Genomic DNA, 18,477 nt, shown 5'->3' on the forward strand with positions numbered 1-18,477 from the left:
TTACACATCGCTTTCGTCTTCGACATCGCTGACAGCTAACAGCTACCGGTGATTTGGCTGTGCTTGTGGCATCTACTACTGTTGCTCCCTCGCTAACTCAAACAAGCTTTACGTCATTTAGAATCCAAGTTTGTGTTGTGTCTGCGTGTTTTTCTGCATCTGCTTGAAGAATCAACATCTATGTCTGCTTTTTCTGGAATTGTTTTTCGAATCGTGCAGACAGCGTTAATTGGAAATTTTATGCATGTGTCGGAAGCAATTTTCATCCTACCTCATTATTATGCATGTGATCTTAAGGTGAAATTGTGCACGTCCTTTTGCGTAACGGAGGCTACAACCCTGAATGAATGCTCAAAGTTTGTAATGTTAATGTATATCAATATCAAAAATAAGGAAAGCTGAAACTAAATCCATCCGAGAGAAATTCATGACATTGAGAGTCATGCAGGATATATGATTGTAATTCTGAGGCCTTTCTACATAATTAATAAACCTAGGTATTTCACCTGCATGTGTCTCAAACGAGGATAACCTGACATGAACATTTTATATGCCAAATGGCAGGATAATTAGATCTATCTTAGCATGATGCTATAGTTCTCAAAAATGGAAGTGTAGCCGCCTGGTGCCTCTACTAAAGCTTGGGAAGCTTCCGCTGGACCTTACGTCTTACTGACCGATTGCACTTTTTACGTAGATTCATTGGCAAGGCCACGTCGAAGATGTTGCTGATGTGTACGGAATGGTACCTAGAATATTATAACAGCTACTCTGATGCTATGCCTGGCTTTCGAGGCGGACGGTCTTCAAACGACAGCGTCATCGACTTTGTAGCTTTCGTGCAGCAACAAAAATTTGTCCATAGACGCAAAAGGTATCTCCGATAGCGTAACTCACGAAGCGATTCTACAAGCTCCTGATGCTGCGGCATTTGGAGGCAACGTCTTTATATGGATTAGGAGCTATCTCTGAAGACGATCTATGTTCGTTGTTACAGGAGATGATACATGCACATTCGCTAAAATGAAGGAGTATACCAACAGAAATGTCAATATTTAGCACTAAAGTGAGGTTTGAAAAGGGAAGTTTAAACCAATATGCGACTTAACATAAGAGCTCTTACCACGAGTAACACGTACCACTTTTTCACAGCCCAAAAGCAGGCCAGTTCATTTGTATTCTTCTAGTGCAACCGAAACTTTGCTGGGGATTGAAGCTCATCGCGCAGCTGTAAGTGTAAGCCATCACATGTGAAATCGTTTCTTTCTTCCAGAGCCCTGGTTGCTGGCGGCTGAGGCTTTTATTTCCTAGTGCGTACAACGCACTGTAGCGACCTCCGGATCGCCAAGGAAAGCACTTTGCACGGTAACGGTCGACCAACGTCCCTTCATTACATCGGATGCCTTACTCTATATACTGGGCCCGTTATGCCAGCCGGGGCAATGTTCCGGTAATAAGGCACGAGTGAATCTTCTAATGAAGCAGCCCCGTTCATGGCGAGCCATCTCCTTAGCATACACGCCGAGTCCGTCTCCGTGCGCATAATAACAGCGCAGGCTCATTTTGTTTTCTGCCATTCTTTAGCATTACGCCGGTGCGGCTGCTGTTCTGTTTCTTCGGAGCTCTATATGCAGGAGGCCCAAGATTAGCTCCTGATCCGCGGCCAGTAGATTGCGGAGGTGTACTCAAAGATAGAATTGGAAACTTTGGCGGTAACCGTTTATTTTATGCTTACTCGCTAAACTTGCGGCATGTTTCTGTAACTATCCCAGTTCAGCTATTGATATTCAGCATCCGTTTTTGTTTAGCTTTCGTGTGCTACGAATTTTGTGACTTTGATTGCTCCGTCCTATTTCAGTCCTCAGGTATGTGCATTCCCGAAGTGACGAATATGTCAACCGACCTGTCAGGCAACTGTTCAAGACATAAAGCTTTTCCACGACGAGCCTTAAATAAAAATACCAAAGTCAGCATATCCTTATTCGAGAGCTCCCGGCAATGTACCAATAAGAACAGGAACATGAAAGAATCGTTATTTTCTTTATCGCTTTCAGTGATTCAGGGGTCGGGTGAATTATATATTGTAGTGAAAAATTTAAATAAAGAATGCACTTTTTATAAACAGCTGTAGTTGGCAAATTAGCAGTTTAAGTCACTACTATATATCCTTTCCTAGGCCTATTTGACCCGCGCGGATGCCGATATGAAAGCTCTACCATTTCTGTTTTATCAAAAATGCTGAAAAAGGGTAAGTTCTTTCTGCAAAATTGTTTCTACAAGGGAAAATTCTGGCAGAACGCAACTGACGGTGACTGTCTAGGTAAAGGCCGTTAGCATTGAAGCAATGAAGTGACACACAGTATTACCGCCGCTGACACGCGTCATATATGAGTTGTGTATGGGTCATGTATGCAGCGGTGTGGAGTCTTCTTCCTCTTCGAGATCGTGCTGCCGCTTGTGGTAATAGCCAGCTTTTGACCGTAGCCAGTAGCCAGCCAATGTACACTTAGTACAGCCGAGCGTAACCTCAAAAATTACTTCTGGGGCACAGCATATCCATGTGATGACGTCTAATGCCTATCGTATTACACATCCCCACATATCCAGTTGCCTAAGTGGGCATGAAAAACGTTCATAGAAGAATGACACATACGCAGTGCTACGTGTACAGTGACCTAGGTTGGTCTGACAATATGTTTATAACTCGATTCCCTCAGCAAGCAGCCGGATGCTGTACTCATTAAACCATGGACTACCCATTGACCCAAACTGGCGGGATAATGGTTAGGCACGGACCCACGGACCAACGGAAAAACGCAAACTTGATGAAGTTCCCGAAGAATACTAAACTCATAATCTCATTAAAGAAGGCATTATTTCATGACCACCTCGCGCCAAAAAGAAAAAAAAAAATCGGAGGCGATTCAGTGTCCGGGAATTCAGTATTTTTAGACTTTAATATCATTGAGCCAATATGGCATAGAATAGAATTGGTATAGTCATTCATACAATACAATTAATAAAGTATACGTGAGCGAAATAAAAATAAATATTTGTCCGCTTTCTACCGTGGCTAAGTGAGCCGTGTTTGCTATTCATAAACCTACATTACGCCGACACAAAATTCCTGCAAACCACACCTTTCAATAAAGTAGGTTAAAGGTATTAAGATTATATATATATATATATATATATATATATATATATATATATATATATATATATTTCTTGAGACATTCTTCTTTGGTTAGTATCATTTTTTTCGCGCTGTATCTTTCGCGTGCCTGTATTCTTCGCGTGCCCACAACATAACCAAATGAGTTGCTACTCTACCGCAAACAACAAACAAAACAAATACATTCTGGACTCATGACTTCCGTTTGAAGACGACTATTTATACTGCACATTCTTGACAATTTTCAGCCTTCATTTGTGGTGCCAATATATTCAACGTGTATAACAGTGCATGAACGTTGACCTGGCATTGACGCCTCATGTTATCGCAAATAATTTCGGTCACAAGTTTCACTCGCCCTCACAAGCCGACGTCTTGACCTTGCGACCTATCTCTGCAACCTTCCGTAACGTTGGCAAACTCAGTATAGTACTCCGGCACCTGGACTCGCCTTCCAAACCAGATATTCTTTTGTTGGCTCCATTACGCTTATGCTAATTCAACCAAAATTTTGACAGGAAAGGCAAGGAATACCTTTCTTCAATTACTGCTAAAGTACGCAACATGTTCCGTTTAAACTAAAGGAATAATTTTGATTGTCGCAATCAATACGCAAAGTTCGCATTTTCTATAAGCAGCCTCTACCTCTTGTTTCGTCGGTGAGAAAAGGGCTTAGATGTTTCGTGGAGTGCCAGGCACGTAACATTCAATTTCAGCGGCAAATGGTGGAACAAGCGTAAGAGAATGGATTGCGAATTAATTGTTGCTAACAACTGTCGGTTGCAAAAGTGGTTGCTTCATTTAGCAGCAATCTGCGATGTATGTTGCGCCAAACTTCCGCTCGATAATTTACGGACTTCGAGCTTCAGAATTAGTCAGCGTTCATTCACTATGCCAGTCGTAACTGCGCACTGTATCATACTCTCTGGGCGCTACGGCAGCTTACAAGCTGGAACCCCAAATGGTGGCAGCGATTAAAGCAATACAGAATGTTGGTGGTCGGTTGCAACAAATAGGCAAAAAGTAAAACGAGAACGGAACAAACCGAGAGTGGGCTGAAAACAACGCTCCCGTCGTTCTGACTGTAGTGTGTGCACGAGGAAATAGTTTCCTTTGTGCGCATTCCAAATGCGCCTCACCCCTGAAAAGAAAGAACAAGACGGCTACCCTGCTATTAACGCAATATAGCCGTCCAAATGAACGACACAGGATTCCCCTGGGCTGCAACGGGAGGGTAAATGACCAAGGAAAGAAACGAAAGTAAAAATATTGTGGAGTACTGGAAGAGTTAGCCTGTGCAGAGAAGCTCCGCGGCTTACAAAGCAGCAGCCTTATCCGTTTGAAGCCTATTTGCGAACCCGGACCGGGGTTCTTGAATAAAGTTTATTCTCTCTCTCTCTCTAAACAATCCTTTGTTAAAGATCGACGAACAACCTCTGCCGTTTAGACGTATGCGGACTTTTTCAAAAAGAACCGCTGCTGTGGTAAGAGTCAGGACCGACGCTAACGGCCCGTGCAACCGTGCAAGCGTCTCGCTTGGTCTTCTGCGAGTCATGGAAATGACAGACCAATTTTTTTTACTTTCCGCTTGAAATGATGGCAACGTCGCGCCTCCTTTCTACTTGAAGCGTGTAAGAAGCGTAAGAAAGCTGCAAGTGTAAGTTTTCAAGCTGGTAAACACTGAAATGCGGCTAGTGAAGATATGGACGACCAGTGATAGTGGCAGATTATGATGCCGTGTCAAAAAAATTTTAAAAAGGACTTGCTTTTAACAATGACCAACTTTCTCATCACGCACAGTATTGCTATACAGTCACAGAATAAATACGGTTGTCTCCTTAAAGAAATAAGGGGGGGGGGGAGCATACACGTAGTTTCTTTCTATATATCTATATTTTCTTTCTACAATTTTTATTATATGGTTGTATACCTGTTTAGAGAGCAATTCTTGTAATGTGCTGGGTAGATGTGTACCGTCACATCTACCCAGATCTTTACACACCACAATGTAAAGCCTGCGGGGCGGCTCTCGCCGACCTGGATGACATAATCTGGGCATTTCCCGCAGCGACACACACCATTAAACACAGCACCAACCCTACATTTAAAATCACTACGCCTGTACAGTGGGAGGCTGCTCAGCGCATACCCGGAGAACCAACTCTGGGCAGTCCGGTTGGCCGAAGACGTCGCCAGGACTCAAGGTCTGCCCGCCGCCTGAGGAAGAGAAGCTCCGGTGGGGCTAGCCTCCCGGCCTCCACATCCCTTAACCCCAGCAAGTATATTTAATAAAATTTCTCTCTCGCTCTATGTACACTACAAACAGATGCACATCGTGTGGCAAGGTTGGCACACTAAATCACATGTTGTGGGAATGTCGGGACTTAACAAACAAGTCGGGCAGTGCCGACCCCTCCGTCTCTTCCACCGCTAGCCTCCGGTCGCGCTGGATGACCGCACTGCTCAGCTCGAACCTGACAGCTCAACTCTCGGCCGTCCAGCGAGCCGAGGAAGCCGCTTCGAGACAAGGTCTCGGAACCGCGTCCGCGGCGGGTGCCCAGACCCATTAAAATGACGCTGGGCTCAAATCTTGTTGATTTGAAAATAAAAGTTTACGCTATCTCTCCCTCGCTCTTGTGGTGTGCTGTCTGTTTCTCATTGCAAGCAAAGTCTTTGACAGCACGAGTATTTACCATTTGTTGTTGTAGCTTTCGGTGATCATATCTCGTGGATTCTTCCAGTAGAAGCTTGGCACTAAAGGATACAGGCTCTCGAAAAAAAAAGTGGCAGTTTCGCCTGAAAGGCTAAGCATCGATGGCGATGGCAAATTAGCAGAATGCCATAGGAAGTAAGGATGGTATCTTTATTTGTCGTATAAGTTTGTAAACATTCGCTTATTAACTAAATAACAAGCAAGGTGAAACATGAAAGCGTCACACTCAAACGACACTCGCTGTCAAAACGCTGGCGTGAGGAAGCGCGGCAGCAGCAGCGGCGAAGTCACCTTCTTGCTGTCTGTCGCTTCAAGGCAAACTCAGCGGCGAGAACACAGTACATGCAAAGCTACGAGTCGTCGGCCCGCCTCGACTGTGTCCCCAAAGCAGGTCGCTTTCAAAGTCCGCGCGACCGCCCACGCAGTTTCTGTCGAAGTACAACGCCCACCCCCCACCTCCCCTCCTGCCGATTCCTTGTACGCGACAGAACACGGTGCGCTTCCTTCGCGCTTTCCTCCCTTGCGCATGCGAAATTAAGCCGCTCTGGCCAGCTTTCACTCGCACATACATCGTACGGCGCACGGTGACAGTGTTATCGCCCTTGAACTTTATACAGAACATCACGGCGACGGCAAAATGCGCTTGGATTGTCCATATAATCGCTGTCGCAATAAAAGAGAGGGAAACAAGAGGTGAAAGTTAGAGAGGTTAACCAGATTAAGCGTCCGCTTTGCTACTAACCTTTCTCAAAAGTGCCCAGTCTACTGCGCACCTTCCTCGCGTGTGTCGTTCCGCTGCGTGGTGCAGTTCCTGTTGCACTCTTAACGCCCCAGAACTCTAGATTCAGAGTAAGAGATTTATTTCTGTTTATCTGGGCATTGGAACTTACAGGGCATACCTCAGGAACTCGCTTAAACAGCCTGTAGTCAACTAGGCAGTATGCAGGCAGCGTAGTTCGTATGGTTTGTACAAAGAGTGCGTTAAGTGAGTGGATGCATATTGAATACCACTAGACCCTTTTAATAATTCGCGAAGGCAATTGTCTTCACTGCACATTTGTGCAACTATAGGAGGGATCGGTCACCTTGCAAATGATAACGAAGTGCTAGCTGTACATGCTGGAGTTTGTTTTTTGCGCAGGGTGTCATCAAGGCAGCCAGGCCCACATTTTCAAAGTCATAATACGAGCAAAATGTGCTTGCACACGCTCTCTTCGAGAATGACTACGGCATCAATCGTTCTGAAAACTACCTAGCAGGAGTGCTAGCTTTACTACTATGAAGGGCTTTCATCGACCGCCTCGAACTTTCCTGAGCACATCGCGAGTCACAACAGCGTAATTTTTTCTCTTCACAATGTACAGGGCTCTTCTGGGCACTGAACGTAAGAGACAAATCATGAGTGTGCTAAATAAGGGGAGCTGCCGGAGCGAACTGGGTATCGGGTTTGTGCACTCAAGTCACGTAGGCACGGCGCGCGCGTGCACTGAAAAATAGGCGCTGCCCTATGGGCTACGCGGAACGCGTGTGGGAGCGATCGTGCGAGTGACGCTGTGGATAATGCTTGCGTGAAGTGAGCCCTCCGACGAAGTCGCTGGAAGCGCCAGGAATAACTGAGCACCGGAACCTTTTATTTGAACGTATCGGTACCAGCCTTTGTGCAAAAGCTCCCACGCAGCTTGCACGCGCGTCAGCGTGGGAAAAATGCGGATACATACATGTGCGCTACTTCGCAGACATAACATCCGACAGATCGCTTCCACGTGGACGTTTACGTTCTCGCGGAAAGGGAAGACAAAAGAGGCAGCTCGTTTAACACGTAATCGATCGGGCAACGTACACATGGATATGTGTATGTTAGAGCTTCTAGACAGAATTACCATCTGATATAGAGTGTGCAAAATATTCAAAAAGTTTCGATTTAAACCCCATTAAAATATACAAACTCTGTGCATGTCTGCGTTAGTTTGGTGTTCATGCCGCAACTACGCTATACCTAATTAAGCTATGTAAGATCTATGTAGTATCTTTGATGACTTAAAGGGTTCGAGCGCCCCAGGCAACGTAGGTGTTATGACATATACCAAAGATAAAGGCTCCTAATTGCGGTGCTACCGGTCGTTGTTTGCATGCAACCAATCAAAGCTCCCATCGACCATACTTGAGGTACTTTGTTGAGCAATAGAAGCTCCAGGTGGACTCCTGGTGATCTCTGAATAAAACTGTGTAGAAGGCAACGTATATGAATGCAGTAAGATTGAAGATTACACAAGACAACGATGGTAAGAAGAAGAAGAATATTATGCTGAAGCAGAAAATGTTGATGCGACCGCCGTGGTATGTTCCAGCAAAGGCAGGCGCATTGCATAGCTAATGAGAGTCTTCAGATCTCCTGCTTTTCTCTTCTGAAAGAAGCGCGCTCAAAGCACTCGTGCTAGACAAGCTAACAATAAAGCTAATTATACCCCGCAAAACGAATTGAGGCAGTGGACTCTGTGCTCAACAGGAACGCAGGAAGGAGGCACTTAGTGTGCACGACTTGTCTATGCTCGACGCGTGCCGGCAATCGTGGATTTCTTATAAAGGAAGAGAGAGAGAGATAGCGAAAACATTCGTTATCACGTTAGCGGCACCGACTTACCTATGTTTATTCATCTACTGGTCATGTAGTAATTTATAGTAGTTGAAACTGAAAAAATTATGACCGCATAGCAAACGATATAGAGTTGATATCCCGGGGTAGGTCTTTACTTAGTACACACGCATCGCTCAAATCTCTCAAGGTGCGTAAAGAAAACCATAATATTAGACTCAGCAGGTGGCTAAAAAAGGTCCCGGTTACATGCAGTATGACAGCGTAAAGAAGCTGCAGGGTTCCACGAGCAGGCACAGAATGAAAAATGCCCCCATATAGATAGGGCAGCCAGATACGGGGATACAGAATGGGTGATCGCGCTGGAAGCAATTGGCTTTTTGGGTGGTCTCCACTGGTTGCTGATTCAAGAGTGCGGCCGGAACGAGTCTCAGAAGCAACTCGGCCGGGCAGATACATTGCGGCGATCACAGCGTCTGGTCGCGCTGTGGCAACCGGGAGTCTTTCGCGGCGATTGCTTGGGAACGGCGGTTGCCGTTTGGCGACTGCTTTAACGCGTAATCGATACCCGCTCCGTTGCCTTTAGGTTTTCGCTCGTCCTCGTTTGCAGAACACGGAAAGCTGTATCTTATTTTGCTGCTGGCGTAATCGAACTCGAGTCGCTAACGTATTTTTTACACAAGTGTATTTATTTATTTATTTATTTATTTATTTATTTATTTATTTATCCTGATAAATTTGGAAATGTTGGCACATACTGTATCGCCAGCTTCTCCACAAACAATAAATTGTTCAATAATGAAACGATGATAGCATGGGGTGACATAAAAACGTCCCGCCAATAAAACACTTTTCGCAAACGTACTTAAAAGACAATAAAATGAAAGCAACGAAACGGCACGTTGTGCAGCTTTTGCTTATATAGACATGTCAATGGAATAAAACAAAATAAATAAGTAAATAAAACATAAATATAAGCTAATTAATTAACCACAAACATAACCTCATTTTCATCAAAGAAGGTTAGTATAGATTTTAACGCAGGTCACTGTAATGAGGTTTTACTCCATGGCCCAAGTAAGTTATCTAGATTGGTAAATGGCGCACGCTGGCGTAACAGTACGACACATCAGGGGGATTTAAAATAGGGCTCTAGAGTTTACCGTGCATTCGTGCCCTGCCCCACCTGGAAGGTGCTTTAGAATAGGGTTCCCGGCTTGTGTTATCGACACGCGATTGCAGGGCCCTTTCTACAAGCGGTATGAAAATGAAAACGTAATGCCAAACGAAAGAAAAAACGAGATAATGCAATTCTCAACATTTTACAAGATCACAAGTATACCTCAGACTTTATTATTTTCAACGAGGAGGCCTTCCCGCACATTTGAGATGTTCGCGGCGACGTTAAAACGACGCAAAACAGGGTGCAAGAAAACCCAAACCCAAAGATACCATTTGGGTTCAGCGCATGCGTGGTGGCGAGACACTAATCATTAAGGCACCCCTATGTTTGGGGCCCCTTATTCTAGAACAACCTATTATCTGGTCACGTCGTGATCTGGTAGCATATTAGGTTCCCCAATGGCAGCTTTTTCTGGTGGTCCCGAGTTTTGTCCTCGCACCGGGCAGAGTGAAATAGCACTGCTTACACGGCTCAGGGTTCAACTGTTTTGGGGCCCGACGCAGGAACGCCGCCGTCCAAACGTAAAGAGTGAAACTTTCAGCCTAATCTGATATGTGCGCGAGAGGGCATCATAGATGTCACAATAAATTTTCCTCCTATGCGGTAATTTATTATTGGTACTAATTTAAGACACCAATGAGAACATTATTAATATTTGGCACTGGCAATCAAGCCCGCGCCGTAAAACGCGGTTACAGTTACAGTTACGACCCCCCTCCACTCCCTAGCGACGCGCTAATAACTTCCGCTAGCCATTTTGTCATGGTTCCTCCTGCGTGTTGCAGACATGTCGCCGGCAGCAGAGCCCATTCTGAGTCACGGTTTCTGGAAGAATACACCGGTTGGGGGCTGAGAACACTGCTAGAACCCTGCATAGCTCGCCCATAGAACGTAAGGCAGGAACGCTGACATCCCGGCTCAACTACTTTCCTTCGCTTACGTAGGACGTAATTATATTTCAAGGCTCATTCGAGGAGGACTTCGTAACAACAAGAAGACGCTGCGTGACCCCAGTCGAAAATTGGCGATCGCCTGAAGTGATTTAATTTACTTAAGATGTCGAAATCCATCAATTAAAGACATCAACTAAGCTCAATTCACGCTCTTGACATGAATGTACATTAATATACAATATAAGAGTCGTTTCGACGGCGTAATAATAAAGTCTCATCAAATTTCACAAGAAAATTTGAGCTGAGTGTGGACTGGCACCTGCGGGAATCACCTTTACTTATACAAATAACAAAACTTGCAAAGAAATTAGCAACAATATTTACAATGGGAGTAAAATTCTACGGCATCAATATGCTTTTGAAAATTGCTGGTTCTGTTTTACAAACCTCAATGAACATGTATGTATCTGTCCGAAAACACTCATTCCACTCTCCGAAAACGATCTATTAAAACCAAATTACAATTTCTGCGTCATTATCTCCTTTATATTTAAAGCTTTTTCTATCCACGTTCTTTTCGTGCTTGTTAATTGGGCCCGTCGTTCAGAAGTGGACAGCTTAAAACACGTAAGTGCAATATGTGCAATGAAATGAAACATTTCAACCTTAATTCCTTGTTGTGCTTAATTAGGTGCTCGCTTGCACGTTCTGAAATTTTGTTCTTATCTTCAAATAACTATTTCGAAAAGGCGTTAATGTCACATCTGTCCCGAGGCCATTTTCGATAGAAAAAGAAACGTCGGTTTAAAAGAGAAGTCGACAAAAGGTGCAACATTTTGTAACGACAATTTTAAATTTGCATTCTTCTCTGTCTTCGTGATTGGCTTAGACGTCACTGCATTGTGATTAGCACCGGAAGCAACCGCGTAGCGTATCGAATGATAAGGGTAGAAAGGAAAATGAAATGAGATCGTTAGAAATTACGGTTCCTAGTGTTAATTGTCTCTGGCCCGGAGAAGTTAGAAGAAGCAGTACAGTTTTTACATGCCAGATCATACACGTGCTGTTATAAGACAACGCTTTCCTCTCACTAAAACGCCCATATACGCTATACAACAATTTAAGAAAGACCATGAGTTCACCCTCTTGTAACTCTGTTTAGAGCAGAGAGGTTTAAAGCAAGTTGTACACATAACACCCTGTACAGCAGACGAGGATATTCGACCTAAAGAGTAACGAACAATTTTACAATATAGAAAGTCGACACAACGTTAGGGTGATTTAGTATTACCTTCGTTTTACCTTCTAGTTCATGCTATATTTCGTATGATAGTCACATGGGCCTTATTAGTTTTGTACTATTGCTTTTACTTCAGGGGCCGAATGAATTCGGCCCCTGAAGTTCGTAAGTGCTGTTTTTCATTGGCTGATCGCCTTCTCTAATAATGTCTTACATCACTATTGGTTGGCACGAACGCTTTTGTGAACATTTTGTGAATACGGGAGCAGATCTTTACGCTTGGTCAACCCATCGAAGTGCTTGCTTCTTCTATTCCTTTCTTTCAAATGTCTTCTACCTTGTAATAACGAAAAGGGGGTTAACCGAGGGGTCCGATAACACGCGCAATGCGAAGACGTGGGATCCTTCCCGACCTGCGGCAAGTTGTTTTTTCCTCCACTTTCATTGCCAATAATGTATCATTTCCTTAGTTCAGTTAGCAAGTACAAGTAATTTCCCCTATGTTGTCCTTAGTGTCTCTGCTTGTTGGCTTCTCATGATATATGATTAATAAAAATCGGGCCCCTCTGTTAACCTCCTTCTCGCTCTTACATAGCGAGAGTCTCGAATCCGGCAACATTAGTGGTTTCAGGTAGCATGTGCGGGTTTATTGACCAGTTGCCTTCACCAAGAAAGACCACGTACTGTGACGCCAGCAGCAGAAAGGATGTCCCACATCCACCGCCAAGGTTTGTGACTGGTGGCACTGGATAACACCCCCAAGGTTATCTCGAATAGTATTACATAAATACCCAAGAAAGTGAATGGGGAAACGGCGCCGCGGCAGCTCAATTGGTTAGAGCATCGCACGCGTAATGCGAAGACTTGGGATCGTTCCCCACCTGCGGCAAGTTGCCTTTTAATCCACTTTCATTGGCATTAATTTATCATTTCTCTATTTCACTTAGCAAGTACAAGTAATTTCCCTTATGTTGTTCTTGGTGTCTTTGTTTGTTGGCTTCTCATTTTACCTTGTAATACCACTTACGCTTCGACCTCAGTGACATGCCCGCAGTATTATAAAGATATTATGAAAATATATATGACAGTTTTTCTGAAAGCTCTAGGCGACGGTTTCTACAATAAACGACGTGCTTCCGCAGTAGTTCGAAATTTTTTATTTGTCATGTTGTGTGCGCTTATCTGCCATAACTTCGCACTTGGCTGCATTCATGTCAGAATGTTAATATGTTAAGACGCTGTTGTCGGTACCACTCATTGGTCCCAAACAGATGCACCACTCGGTATGACGCCTGTCGTGATAAACCTTCCATTATGCACAAATATTGGCTCCCTCTGCGCGCTTACAAGGAGGGCCATTCAGGCTCATTTACTTACATGAACGGCGGCTTCAAATGAGTTTCAATGCCAGTGGATGGACCTGCAGCCGAGAAACAACAAAAAGAAATTCAATGTATGCTCTTCAGGGAAGATTTGGCGGTGGAGAGCAACACATGAGCATTTGTTTTGGAAATTTATGGCATCCCAAATTCTTTCTCGTCACCTAAAAAAGAAAACAGACAGCTAGTTAAGAGGAACAGAGAAACATAGACAGCTGTTGGTTTTTGGTTGGCAACTACACACTGCGCAAGCGCTAATAAATAAAGGGAAAAAATAACAGCGACAAGGAGCATTGCGCTCGCACACACGAAACCTTAGGAAGACCATGAACATCAGCAGACTTCCACGTCTAAAGTTACAAATGTTATCCAGTTTTGCTCGACTTGAGGAAGCCTCACTGTGCTGCGTGCAATGTATTTTGAGTACGAACGCATGTACGAACGCACAGAAGTGTCCTTGTCAGGACAGAAACACTGCCCTGGCGAAGAAAGGTTCTTTACGCGAAACTTTAACTCCACTGACATTCCTTGTGCCACCAACGCTCATCAATTGAAGCCTCCAACTTCCTGTGAATTTGTGTCTCATACGGCCCAGAATCAACTTTAAAGCGCTTATTGCGTTACTGCCCATCATATGGGAATTAAAAGCTTGCCGTTGGGACCACTTTCGGAATATCAAACAGACCATCTAAAGAATATCGTCAGACAGTAATATGGAGAGTCTGCGATGCACAAAGCCACAATAGCGCTGCTGCGTTTCTTAAGAACCAGCCTGTATGATGGCTTGCGACGAACTGAACGAACAACAGTACAACGCAGTGTTGGGTGCTCGCTGTTTTTGTCTTACGCTTGTGGCACCGTGGTAGCTAGAAAGCGAAGCTACGATTAAAATAAAGAAATGAAGATAAAGGATAATAACTATCGCCATAAATTCTTCGATGTTTAACAGCCATTTTGAGCGGTTATACATCATCAGCTAAGACAGTCCAGATTTGTGTGCGCCAGCGGAAAACACCTCCATTTATGTCAATAAGCTCAGAACTCGATGACTGATCTCGGAAATAGCGGCGGTTTGTCAGCCAATACTTGTCATCTGCGTGAGATGATAGAAAATGATAGCTTACTTCAGTATTTATTTCTTACGAACTTCACCAGACGAAATCAGCCGAAATTTGCAGACGAGAGCCATCGCTTTAATGTGGGCCACCTTGTTTCTTGATGCAAAACTTTTGGGAGAGATATGGGGTGGTACGCCATATCTGAAAAAGATAGTGTGCCACACGTGAACCGTAAACGTTACTCGCATCTGACGCATGTGCAGTGGCGAAAACCCCATTTCCTTGATGCCGCCAAACGTTTTGGAACCTTTTTCTTATTATTCTATACTTAGCAGGTAGCCCTATAAGGCAACACTGTGCAAGAAACGCAACTAGCGCGGCCTTAGATGTCCCACTCCCCCTTTTTCGCCATGGAGCGCGCGTATTCGCAAAAGCCTTTGCGTTGGAATGGTTCATAAAATCAAATTCCAGCCAATCCTGACGATAGACGTATTAATGAAGGCAGTCAGTCACGGCAGACTTCATACATTTATATGACAACTTATGGACGTAAAGTAGCGTCAAATCACTTATTATTAGTTCGTCTCTGTAGCTCCAGTATGACCCCGTTACACCTTCCGAATTGCATTCAGCAAGCTACTACTAGGCGAACAAGGTACATAAGACACATCCGTTTCGACGTTTGCAAAAACAAACTACTATAAGAACAATTTTTTTTCCTAAAACAGTGAAAGAATGGAACAAGTTACCACCAACCGCTTTCAAATTAAACGACTTCCCAACTGAACTGGAACGTATTTCTTTTTTCAAGCAAATGTGCCTTGTGTTGCATTGTGTTCTCGATTGTGAACTTCTTTTGCGCTAAAAGATTAAAGTTGAAATGGTAGTCTAGATCTTGGTCTTTCTTGTGGTTACCGATTTGTAAGCCAATTTGTACTTTTGTACTTTTTACTTTGGTGTTCTGGATTTGTGTCCTTTTTCTCGCTAGCTTGACTGGGGTTGAAGTAAAGGTAGATCTTTGTTTTTATGCTTGTATATACTCTTCACTTTTCAAACTTATTGTTGTAATTACCCTCCTAATTGGGCCAATGAATTGGTCTGCAGTATGGTTAAATAAACAAAAAAGTGACGTCAGGTCTGTAGGTCGTAAGCTCAAGTGCCGCGCTATGGGTAGATATAGGGTGATATTCCGGACGCTGTCCAATTCCGCCGCATTGCCAAATTCGCCGTCTTGTTGGTTCTGTATTGCCAACGGGGCTGCTACAGTCTTTGTGAAAGGCTCAGAATGCCGCCACTGCAGAATCTCACAACACGGTGGAATGCGATTGTCTCCAGAGTAGAACGCCTAGTTGCAGAAACGTGTCGCGCCGCTCGTTCGGTGGTAACTATACCGGTTCGGATCTGCTAGGCCTTCCGTGCAATAATTACGTCATACTTCGTGACTTAAGTATGAGACAATATTACGCCAAATATAAATGATGCCTACCTATACCTATATTTCATATGTGACGCACAAGTCTTTGACCTTAGATGTGAGCAGTGAGAGGAGTATGTGTAGCCACTGTAGAGTTACCAGGTATGCATAAAACTGTGCACCTTCATATTCCTGTCCCCCCTTCCCCACTGAAGGGTAGCTACCCGGGCTCTGCCTGGTTACCTCCCCTGTACTTCCTGTATCCTTTCTCTTTCTCTAGATGGGATTTCGTCGCGTGTTAAACAAGGGGGTTCGCACTGCTAGATCATTACAAAGTACGTGCACGTTTGCAATAAAATATAGAATTTTGTAGGCAATTCAATACGCCTCAGTATTTAGATTATTATTTTAATTAATGTTTTCATTGGTGCTAAGGCTAGATGAACAGCGTGGTGTCCGAGAAAAAAAAAAGCTACTGTAGAGAACGCATAACAAGAACGTCGGAGTAAGGAATGGAACTGGTGTACCCCTGCGAACGTATGACTTTGTCCTCAGAAGCCTGTGTATGGGTACAGTCGACAACTGAAAACATCATGTTTTTCTCGCCATGTTTTGACTTCTCCCTAACTTCTTTGTCCGGAAGTAGACGAGAATCATGCGGAACAAAATGTTTCGGAGAACGAAACTACGCGTATACCCAAAGACAGTGGAAATTGTTTCTCTTATGAAAGAAAGGCTAAATGAGGGGCGTTATTAGTATATATTTTCTCAAAGTTGCGGTAAGCCATTGCTCTTTAGCAAGTCTGAGAAAGAGAGGGGTGAAGCGGTCATTTCTGATATCGCGTGTGCTTCGGCCCACTCTCATAATTGAGGCAAGAAGCGAGCCACAAATGGCACTCAATAAACTCCATCGATCAACGGACATCGAATTTCGATGAAGGCAGGTGACGGGCCAGAAGATACGGGACGGAGGAGTGAAATTTCCTAATATTGACCTCGTACCCAAAGTATAGTGCTGCTAGACAAAGTTCCCTTTCATAGATCACGAGCGTTGTTTTCAACTCCATAAATCGTATTTTTGTTAAGGAAATATAGTTCACCTTCTTAGCTATGTGTGCCGTATACGGAGCCGTTGTCCAAGCTCTCATGCGCATTAGCACCGGCGTATAATGCAAAGCAACCAAACACACAAAAAAGAGCAAGCCTGCAAGCTACGTTTGTGTTCGCGATATAGACAATAGACAGGGTGATAATCTTTATGCTTTATGGGATTTTTAAAAATAGTCTGTTGCAGATAACATAGTGGAAGTTCTCGAGCCGGATCATCCAGACAGGCAGACATTACTTGCAGTATAAATCGAAACACATATTCACTTAATTAACAAAAATCCACTAAATATATTTTGAATGATTTACTTTAGGGCACATATGGCAATTTAGAAATTCCAGCCAGTGAGCTTGCAACGCGTATCCACTTGGAATTAATTTCCAGAGTGACGCCAGTTTGGAGATATGCGTCATCAAATTTGATGTGAACATGCACTGTTGTTCCACTTATTTTTTTCAACAAAACGTTCTTTTATGCATTGAAGCACAAAGGTGACGGAAACGCCCATGTATATTGTTCCCCACCTTGGGAAGCAATATGTCGAAACTGATGTCATCCTGGAAATTCATTTCAAGTGGATATCTTGCAAGCTCACCGGCTACACTTCGAAAATTGCAATATGTGCCGCAATGTAATTAATAGTAATTTAAAGGGGACATTTTTGTTAATCAGTTGAATTTGTGTTTCGATTTCTCATGCTGGTGATGTCCGCCTCTTCGAATTATCCAACTCAAGGACCAGAATTACACTATCCGCCACAGGCGAGCTTAAAAAATTCCATAAAACATAAAAATGATCACCCTGTATTACTCAGGAACTTCAATGTCACGGAATATCTTTAAAGCATATTATCAAAATATAGCAATACCTTTAAGGTACTCCCGACACATTGCACTAGTAGACGTAAATACGGAATATATGTATTTGTGCTCAATTCTCTTAGGAAGATAAAAGCCCATAAAGCCAGGTACATGCGTACGCATGAAGTCTCCTTCTCCGCACATTTGCGGGAGAAGAGCTGCCTCTCATTGTCCCCTTTGTCAACCAAGAAATCTTATTACAAATCTTTCTTAGTGTTTCGGATGTGATTGCCTTCTACTACGCAAATATACACAACTCGAGCTACAATTTTCATTCAATAAATCATGGTTTACAGTGCGCAAAAGATACCTAAAGCAAGCGAAGGCCTACTCTGAATTAAAGCATTTGGAACTAAGGACGCCACTAAAAGTGAAAGCATGCCTTTAAAGATTTCTTAAATGCAGTATAGGGCTCAAATCCCCACGACCACAATGCACAATAACATTATTTTCATTGACACCAGTCACCGAAATTTAGGGTAAAACGTGAGACCTACACAAAACAGTGCTAATGCATGGCCCATAGCAACAGACGGAAGAAATGTCTGCAGTCAAGCGAATTGATCGAGGCAGCCCGTGTCACTTAGCCTTATTCGGAAAGTGTTTACTTCTTTTGGACAGTTTATGTTAGCTGAGAAGTCTAGGTATTCAACGAGAATTGTGAAGCATACCAGACTGAATATTTCTCTTTTATCCTGTGAAGGTTCTGTCTATTCACGCTCTTGGGGAGAGCCCCCCTCCCTTAATAATATAGGAAAATAAGAAATAAAGTAATAGATGACACAGCGTTGAAGTGCTTGTGACAAAATACAGGCCCAGTCAAGCTTGAAGAAGGACATTGAAGTGAACAGACGGATCGCC

At 43.6% G+C, this 18,477-nt stretch overlaps 1 protein-coding gene across 7 annotated transcripts in view; it reads right to left on the reverse strand.

Annotated features, from left to right (window-relative positions):
- LOC142582334 (irregular chiasm C-roughest protein-like) overlaps positions 1-18,477 on the reverse strand; it is a 940,430-nt gene that overhangs the window by 584,448 nt on the left and 337,505 nt on the right. For 6 of the 7 annotated variants that reach the window (XM_075691923.1, XM_075691922.1, XM_075691926.1 and 3 more), the window contains one exon: positions 13,175-13,217. The exons of the other annotated variant lie outside the window; for it this stretch is intronic. The gene's annotated coding sequence lies outside the window, so the exon portion shown is untranslated. The remainder of the gene's footprint in view (positions 1-13,174; positions 13,218-18,477) is intronic. 7 annotated transcript variants of the gene reach the window in all.

Source organism: Dermacentor variabilis, chromosome 5 (assembly GCF_050947875.1).
Source record: "Dermacentor variabilis isolate Ectoservices chromosome 5, ASM5094787v1, whole genome shotgun sequence".
NCBI classification, from domain to species: Eukaryota; Metazoa; Arthropoda; class Arachnida; order Ixodida; family Ixodidae; genus Dermacentor; species Dermacentor variabilis.